Source organism: Puma concolor, chromosome A3 (assembly GCF_028749965.1).
Source record: "Puma concolor isolate L17-30 chromosome A3, mPumCon1.1.hap2, whole genome shotgun sequence".
Taxonomy (NCBI): Eukaryota; Metazoa; Chordata; class Mammalia; order Carnivora; family Felidae; genus Puma; species Puma concolor.
In genome coordinates this window covers 104,044,833-104,054,446 of record NC_141669.1, presented here as the reverse complement: position 1 = coordinate 104,054,446, position 9,614 = coordinate 104,044,833, and the positions used below count along the sequence as shown (strand labels likewise).

Here is a 9,614-nt window from a genome sequence, read left to right as displayed (position 1 = left end):
ACAAACTAGACTTTAAATTAAAGGCTGTAACAAGAGATGAAGAAGGGCATTATATAATAATTACAGGGTCTATCAGGAAGAGCTAAGAATGATAAATGTATATGCGCCGAATACGGGAGCCCCCAAATATATAAAACAACTACTCACAAACATAAGCAACCTTACTGATAAGAATGTGGTAATTGCAGGGACTTTAACACTCCACTTACAGAAATAGATAGATCATCTAGACATACGGTCAATAAAGAAACAAGGGCCCTGAATGACACATTGGATCAGATGGACTTGACAGATATACTTAGAACGCTGCATCCCAAAGCAACAGAATATACTTTCCTCTCGAGTGCACATGGAACATTCCCCAAGATAGATCACATACTGGATCACAAAACAGCCCTTCATAAGTATACAAGAACTGAGATCATACCATGCATACTTTCAGACCACAATGCTATGAAGCTTGAAATCAACCACAGGAAAAAGTCTGGAAAACCTCCAAAAGCATGGAGGTTAAAGAACACCCTACTAAAGAATGAGTGGGTCAACCAGGCAATTAGAGAAGAAATTAAAAAAATATATGGAAACAAACGAAAATGAAAATACAACAATCCAAACGCTTTGGGATGCAGCGAAGGTAGTCCTGAGAGGAAAATACATTGCAATCCAGGCCTATCTCAACAAACAAGAAAAATCCCAAATACAAAATCTAACAGCACACCTAAAGGAAATAGAAGCAGAACAGCAAAGACAGCCTAAACCCAGCAGAAGAAGAGAAATAATGAAGATCAGAGCAGAAATAAACAATATAGAATCTAAAAAAACTGTAGAGCAGATCAACGAAACCAAGAGTTGGTTTTTTGAAAAAATAAACAAAATTGACAAACCTCTAGCCAGGCTTCGCAAAAAGAAAAGGGAGATGACCCAAATAGATAAAATCATGAATGAAAATGGAACTATTACAACCAATCCCTCAGAGACACAAGCAATTATCTGGGAATACTATGAAAAATTATATGCCAACAAACTGGACAACCTGGAAGAAATGGACAAATTCCTAAACACCCACACACTTCCAAAACTCAATCAGGAGGAAACAGAAAGCTTGAAGAGACCCATAACCAGCAACAAAATTGAATCAGTTATCAAAAATCTCCCAACAAATAAGAGTCCAGGACCAGATGGCTTCCCAGGGGAGTTCTACCAGACGTTTAAAGCAGAGATAATACCTATCCTTCTCAAGCTATTCCAAAAAATAGAAAGGGAAGGAAAACTTCCAGATTCATTCTACGGAGCCAGTCAGACAGAGACCCAGTAAAAAAAGAGAACTACAGGCCAATATCCTTCATGAATATGGATGCAAAAATTCTCAATAAGATACTAGCAAATCAAATTCAACAGCATATAAAAAGAATTAGTCACCATGATCAAATGGGATTCATTCCTGGGATGTAGGGCTGGTTCAACATTTGCAAATCAATCAACGTGATACTTCACATTAATAAAAGAAAAGATAAGAACCATATGATCCTGTCAATCGATGCAGAAAAGGCCTTTGCCAAAATTCAGCACCCTTTCTTAATAAAAACCCTTCAGAAAGTCGGGACAGAAGGAACATACTTAAACATCATAAAAGCCATTTATGAAAAGCCCACAGCTAACAGCATCCTCAATGGGGAAAAACTGAGAGCTTTTTCCCTGAGATCAAGAACACGACAGGGATGTCCAGTCTCACCGCTGTTGTTTAACATAGCGTTGGAAGTTCTAGCATCAGCAATCAGACAACAAAAGGAAATCAAAGGCATCAAAATTGGCAAAGATGAAGTTAAGCTTTCACTTTTTGCAGATGACATGACATTATACATGGAAAATCTGATGGACTCCACCAAAAGTCTGCTCGAACTGATACATGAATTTAGCAAAGTTGCAGGATACAAAACCAATGTACAGAAATCAGTTGCATTCTTATACACTAATAATGAAGCAACAGAAAGACCAATAAAGAAACTGATCCCATTCCCAATTGCACCAAGAAGCATAAAATACCTAGGGATAAATCTAACCAAAGATGTAAAAGATCTGTATGCTGAAAACTATAGAAAGCTTATGAAAGAAATTGAAGAAAATATAAAGCAATGGAAAAAGATTCCGTGCTCATGGATTGGAAGAATAAATATTGTCAAAATGTCAATACTACCCAAAGCTATCTACACATTCAATGCAATCCCAATCAAAATTGCACCAGCATTCTTCTTGAAGCTAGAACAAGCAATCCTAAAACTCATATGGAACCACAAAAGGCCCAGAATAGCCAATGTAATTTTGTAGAAGAAGACCAAAGCGGGAGGCATCACAATCCCAGACTTTAGCCTCTACTACAAAGCTGTAATCATCAAGACAGCATGGTATTGGCACAAAAACAGACACATAGACCAATGGAATAGAATAGAAACCCCAGAACTAGACCCACAAACGTATAGCCAACTCATCTTTGACAAAGCAGGAAAGAACATCCAATGGAAAAAAGACAGTCTCTTTAACAAATGGTGCTGGGAGAACTGGACAGCAACATGCAGAAGATTGAAACTAGACCACTTTCTCACACCATTCACAAAAATAAACTCAAAATGGATAAAGGACCTGACTTTGAGACAGGAAACCATCAAAACCCTAGAGGAGAAAGCAGGAAAAGACCTCTCTGACCTCAGTCGTAGCAATTTCTTACTTGACACATCCCCAAAGGCAAGGGAATTAAAAGCAAAAATGAACTACTGGGACCTCATGAAGATAAAAAGCTTCTGCACAGCAAAGGAAACAACCAACAAAACTAAAAGGCAACCAATGGAAAGGGAAGCGATATTTGCAAATGACATATCGGACAAAGGGCTAGTATCCAAAATCCATAAAGAGCTCACCAAACTCCACACCCGAAAAACAAATAATCCAGTGAAGAAATGGGCAGAAAACATGAATAGACACTTCTCTAAAGAAGATATCCAGATGGCCAACAGGCACATGAAAAGATGCTCAATGTCACTCCTCTTCAGGGAAATACAAATCAAAACCACTCTCAGATATCACCTCATGCCAGTCAGAGTGGCCAAAATGAACAAATCAGGAGACTATAGATGCTGGAGAGGATGTGGAGAAACGGGAACCCTCTTGCACTGTTCCCTACAGTATGGTTTTAGAGCTGTGTCTTCAGTAACTCTACCATACTGCTGTGTCTTTCAGCTAAACTCACCCCAAAATTTCTTTCTATTCAACATGGGAACAACTATAGAAAGTTCCTTTCTATTCCATTTTTCAACAACTTACTTGGGATTATCAATAAGATATCCTGATTTCCATACTAATTAGAGTTTCCTATACACTGGATTCATTTGTATCTCTCCTGGATCATATCCAGTACCATATCCTTTAGAGAAAGTCTAGGTGTGATCAGACTTCTGAATTGTTTCATGCTTGAAAGTGTGCATCTTTATTTTCACATTTGTAAACAGCACTGTAAGATATATCAATCTATTTACTCCTCCTCTTCTTCCTTGCACAAACCTGTTCCAAACATTCAAATACTAGAAGCTTTTATTGTTTTCTCTCATTTTGCATTTTGAAACATCACCACAATATATTAATGGATTCATCTTTTACAATTCATCCTATTCATTAGATCTTTTCATCCTGAGGAGTCATGGTTTATTTAATGTTGAGACATTTTCTTTCATTGCTTTGAGGATTTCAGAGTATATGTTTGATGTTCTTAAAGCTTCAAGTTTACTTAACAATTTTAAAACATTCAAGGCATTTACCAAAGAGAAATCCTCCATAATTCTGTCACCCAAATATATCCAATGTATCATTACTGTGTAATCATCTCTTATAGCTACGTCTATGGTATTTTTAAATAATTTAAATCACTTTATACTTAATTTAGAGTATTTTGCTTTTACCTCATTACATTATAATTTTTAACATATCAGAGTATTAATAACCATTTAAAGGCTTATTATATTCCATAAATTTTCAAGACTTTCTTAATCTACATAAAAGAAAATTCTGAAGAGACAATCACTTCTTCTATTAGGATTACAAGTGACTTGACAAACTACACCTCTCCCTACCAAACCTGACTTGAGTTTATAGCCAATTAAGAAATACACATTGCTTTAAGACAGATTGAAATGGAAATATTAACTTTACAACTTATAAAGTTAAAAGGATCACTTTAACTAATAGTCAGGGCCAGCTTCATGGGCATTACACCTGTGCACTTCCACAAGGTCCTGATGCTGTGCCATCAACACTTTCAAATTATTCATCATATTGAGAAAGAAGCAGTACAGACTATAGAGCCAATCCTAGTAGTAGTCATAGCCAGAGTTTCTAGTACTTCACTTTAAATTTAGACCTTGGAATCACCTCCCTAAAAAAAGGAATATGCAGAGCTGACCTTTGCTCACCAGCTGGAATGGGATCATTCCCTCATACCCATCAAGCCCCAATATCAGAAACAGGGAGAGAGAGTCCTCCCCACAAACTTCTAGATGTGTTTGCCACAAGGGAGCCAGTAAAGAGTGTCACTGCTCTATACCATTGCTTTATGAGCTACGTTATAATTTCCTAGGAGGAAAACTTTTCTCTTATGACTTCAAATATGTGAATAGTTGTCGATGGATAAGAGCTTAGACTGATTCAGGATTGTAACAGACATTAAACTGGGTCAATAGGCTTATTTAGGGAGAACACAAGGTTAATCTATTTTAAAGTAAGAGCTCCTGAAAAATAGAATCTGATGACTTGAGATGTAATGAGTTCTGTACCAATGGAAATATCCACCAGGCAATGACTAGACAAATACTGACTAAGAAGAAGTCTTTTAGGGGCGCCTGGGTGGCGCAGTCGGTTAAGCGTCCGACTTCAGCCAGGTCACGATCTCGCGGTCTGTGAGTTCGAGCCCCGCGTCAGGCTCTGGGCTGATGGCTCAGAGCCTGGAGCCTGCTTCCGATTCTGTGACTCCCTCTCTCTCTGCCCCTCCCCCCTTCATGCTCTGTCTCTCTCTGTCCCAAAAATAAATAAACATTGAAAAAAAAAAAAAATTTAAAAAAAAAAAAAAAAAAAAGAAGAAGTCTTTTAAACAGGGAGTGGAAAAGGCTACTCATTAGAGATTACAACAAAAACAAAAACAGAACTCTCCTTTGTGATTTATTTCATTTTCCTTCTTCAAGGGATGACTTATGTATCTATTATTGTGAAATATATTTTCCTGTAGTTTTAGGCATAATTTTAAATACTCTTTCAACACTCGGTATAGCTCTAAAGCTGTGGTTTTATCTATATTTGAACATATTTTAAAAATCAAGTCTCTGGGGCACATGGGTGGCTCAGTCAGTTAACTGTCTGACTTGAGCTCAGGTCATCATCTCGTGGTTCGTGAGTTCAAGCCCCACGTCAGGCTCTGTCCTGACAGCTCAGAGCCTGGAGCCTGCTTCAGATTCTGTGTCTCCCTCTCTCTCTGCCCATCCCCCCCTCACACTGTCTCTCTCTGTCTCTCAAAAATAAGCATTTAAAATAATTTTCAAAATAAATTATATATGCAATATACATATATAACTTTATATTGTATATATTATAAAAAGTTATTGAGCATTTCCTATTGCTATTGGGCTGAAATTTAAATTGTGTATGCAACATCTTACTCAGTACTATTAGACACTATAATCCCACTTTACAAAAAAAGAACTGCACCTTAGATAAATTTATCATTGTATTCAAAATTACCTAGTTGATAAAGTTCTGATCTGTTTCAAACCCACACCCATCTGATTTTAGAACTAGGATTAACCACCACAATATAGTATCTAACAAGTCCTAGTCTTTGCTCTAGGTTTACACATTAAAGGTATTAAACATATTGCCATTTTGCCACCAATGTGGCAAAGCTGTCATTAGAAAGGTCTTTACTTAATAATAATTATGGCAAATAAAATGTCACGTGTCTAGTTGTTGAGGTAGGATGTCCCATTTAATCATCACAGCAATCCTGTGAGATGCACACTGAGTTTCTTATTCTTACCACAAATGAAACAAAGTGTCAGGGCAGTTAAACAATCTGCCTGAGAACCCAGGACACCGGTGAACTTGGCAAAGACACAGCCATAGGAACAGCCATGTAGAATCATACTAAGCCTTCAAATCAGGATGAAAGTACTGAAAAGTGGCTTGCTTCCTTGTATCCTTGCTTCGCCTTGTTAATTCGTGATCTCAGTGACTTGTCATTTTTGTTCCTGGGTTTTCTGTCTCAGCCTTTGAGCTGGTCCACAAGCCCCATGGGCAGCACTACGAAAGAACAGTCCTGTTCCTAGCAGATTGGCCGTCTTTGGTCACTGTCTCACTCAAAGGAGCCATTCTCTCTTCTCCATTCTCACGGCCACAGCTCTAAATGCCTTGTGCTGGGATGCTGGTCTAAGAAGTCACAGAGCTGTGCCTTATTCTTATACACATAGGAATGTTGAGGGACCATCTCCATTTCAATGTAGGAGTATTTTTCAATGAAGTCACTATTCCTTTCAGCTTTCTAATTTCACTGAGCAAGTCTACATGGAGTCTTTGAATTAAAATTACTGGCTCTGCCTTCTTTCCATAATACTGCATAGTATAAAACAGATTCCCTAACACTTGAGTCTATACTTGAGTTTATTATTAAACAGATGATTATTTTAAATTAACAGCTTGTACTTTACTTTTGCTGGAGGAAAATGCCACAGAGGATTGTTTAAGACTGCTGGGTTTGACATTCAATTCCTGTTCCTTGGGTTAATGACCAGTTTCCTCAAACTACAAAACCTTAACATTTCACTTCTTCATCACGGAGTGCATGGACTTTATATAGATGCAGGGGAGGGATTTCACAGCCCCAGAATGAAGCTATTGGTACTATTTATTATACCATTTATACCTGCTGCACCTCCTTCCATCCAGGGGGAGAGAACTGTTTAAGAGCCCTGTCAAAACTCCAGGTGTGCCAAAGGCTCCTGCTAACAGCGGGGGCAGTCTTTATAGCATTTCCTCAAGACTGCTTCAGATCACTTTTCAGTGTGTAAAACCGGATTTTCATTAATGGCACTAATGACACGCTAATGGGGATAGGGCAGCACACCCAATGCCAGAGGCAGAGTAAGTGAGGCTGAAAACAGGCCAGCCTGAGCTTTTGTAAGATGAAATACTGCAGGGTGTTGATACATTGCATTTCTTCTCAAATACCTGGCAGGCCCAGGGCCTACTTGTTAAATGGGTTGCCTTTGAGGCCAAGCAGGAATAGATCTAGTTACAGTTTTTCACACAAGGACAAAACAAGGAGACACAAAAAACTCAGCGTTCAGACATTTGCAAGCTGCAGCTGTTTTTCGTAGCAGGGCACTCTGAAGACTTACGAGCTGACACATTACCCTGGACATTACCATGCCTTGACCTCCCTGCTCCTTCTCCTCCCTGGAGTGGTATTCAAGGCTACTGTTTGTCACAAGGGCCACTGAGGACCATATCAAAGCAGCAGCCCCATCACAACTATCACTTTTAAAGTATACACAATCTGCTCTAACTGGAAATGTAGAGGAGCAAATCAGGGTTTCCGGCCTTTCCTCCAGACAGCTCAGGTGATCAGTAGTTCCTGATTCTTAAGCAACTCCTTGTGGTGGGTCAGCATAGCTTTTAAACAAATGGTGTGAGAGCAGAGGAAGACTGAGAAGCTGATGGAGATTGATTATTTTGACTTTCTTTTCATTGCGCAATCAATCAGCACAGGAAAATACTTTCTTTGCGTTATTCCCACCTGGCTTTGATCCTGTTAGTGGAATGTTGGGAAAAATACTGGCCTTTAAAGTTTTCCTTTAAAGTGTGCTTGTAATATTAAAAACAATTAACAGACTACATTTCAGAGAGGACAGCTTATCGTAGAACTAGGAATATCTCAAAAATCATCTCTGTAGGCAAGGCAAAGGCAAGATACCCACACCTCCACTTTTTCTGGCTTTGCTAAAGAAGTCAGCACCCTAGGAAAAGCCCATTTATCATCCTTGTTCTAGTCAATGCCCTCACACTAAAGTCAAGACAAAAGATACACAGGAAAATTGACTAACTTGCCCAGCATCACACAGGATGCGTGATGGAGCCAGAACTAGAAACCTAGTCTCTTAACCTTCCACTTAGTACTTATCTTTTGTCTCATACGGCTTCTCTGGAAAAGGCCGTTTCAATCGAATCTTCTCCATGAATTGCATGGGCACCATAGCCTCTTAATTAGACCAGTGGTTGCCAGGCCAGCCTCCCTGTCAGTAGCTAATGGTCCTGCATCTATTACCTCTGAAATAGGCACATTCTTTTAGGTGTCATATCTGTCCCTATTGTGGCTCCAAAGCTAAAAACGGGGGCGACTGTTGACACTCTTGCTTACTTTTCAGTGAGACATGCAGAGATCTAATAGAAATTTCCTTCTAATATTCAGTTCTAGAGAGCTGGGATTTTTTCCATTTCTCCAGCTGGATATCCCCCCCCCCCCCCGCCAAGTTTTATACTGTCGATTTACAAAGTAATTTTCTCAAGTCTGTATTTATGTCATCACCCTACCAAGAATTTTTGGCAATCCATTTGTACATAAGAGCCATATTTATGTTACTGCAAGGAATTGTGAACCTACTATGCCAAAATAATATACATTATTAGGAAACAGGAATTATCTGTTTCAGCATTCTTCACTTGATCTTAGCCAAAAGGCCGAGAAGCGATTGTTTCAGCATTCTTTATGTGTGTGTATTCATCCTGAATATGAGTTGACTGGTGCAGAAGTGTGACCACAAGACAGACCACCTAAAATATGCACATTTGTAAGATCTCTGTGTTAGGGGAATACTTGCTTTTTGTACTAGCGCACTGGTATAAAACTATTTAGAACATTCTTGTAAGTCTGATAGAGTTAAACACTGAGGAATTGATATATCCTGAAGAGTCAGGATAAAATAATTGAAGAACCAAAGACATGAGTTATTGGGGAGAAATGCAAGAGCTTAAAATCTACTCTGCTTGTGGCTTTGAGTTGATCCACTAAGATAAAAAGGGCATATCCAATAAAGAGTTAGTATCCAAAATATATAAAGAACTTCTGCAAGACCAAAAACACTAATAATCCTATTAAAAATGAAAAGACATGAATAGACATGTATTCAAAGACAACATACATATGGCCAAAAGACAAGTGGAAAGAGGCTCAACATCACTCTCATCAGAGAAATGCAAATAAAAACCACAATGAGATACTACTTCACACCTTTCAGAATGGCTAGAATCAACAATTCAAGAAATGACAAGTGTTGGCAAGCATGTGGAGAAAAAGGCACCCTCATGCACTGTTGGTGGAAATACAAATTGGTACAGCCACTGAAGAAAACAGTATGGAGGTTCCTCAAAAAGTTAAAAATAGAAATACCCTAGGATCCAGTAATTGCACTACTAGGTATTTACCCAAAGAATACAAAAACACTAATTTGAAAGGATACATGAACTTCTATGTTTACTATATTAATTACAATAGCCAAATTATGGAAGCAGCCCAAGTATCCATCAAT

General features: G+C 38.5%; 1 pseudogene; it reads right to left on the bottom strand.

Moving 5' to 3' along the window:
• Positions 1–8,620: 8,620 nt before the first annotated feature.
• Positions 8,621–8,778, bottom strand: LOC112869767 (U2 spliceosomal RNA; annotated as a pseudogene).
• Positions 8,779–9,614: the final 836 nt, after the last annotated feature.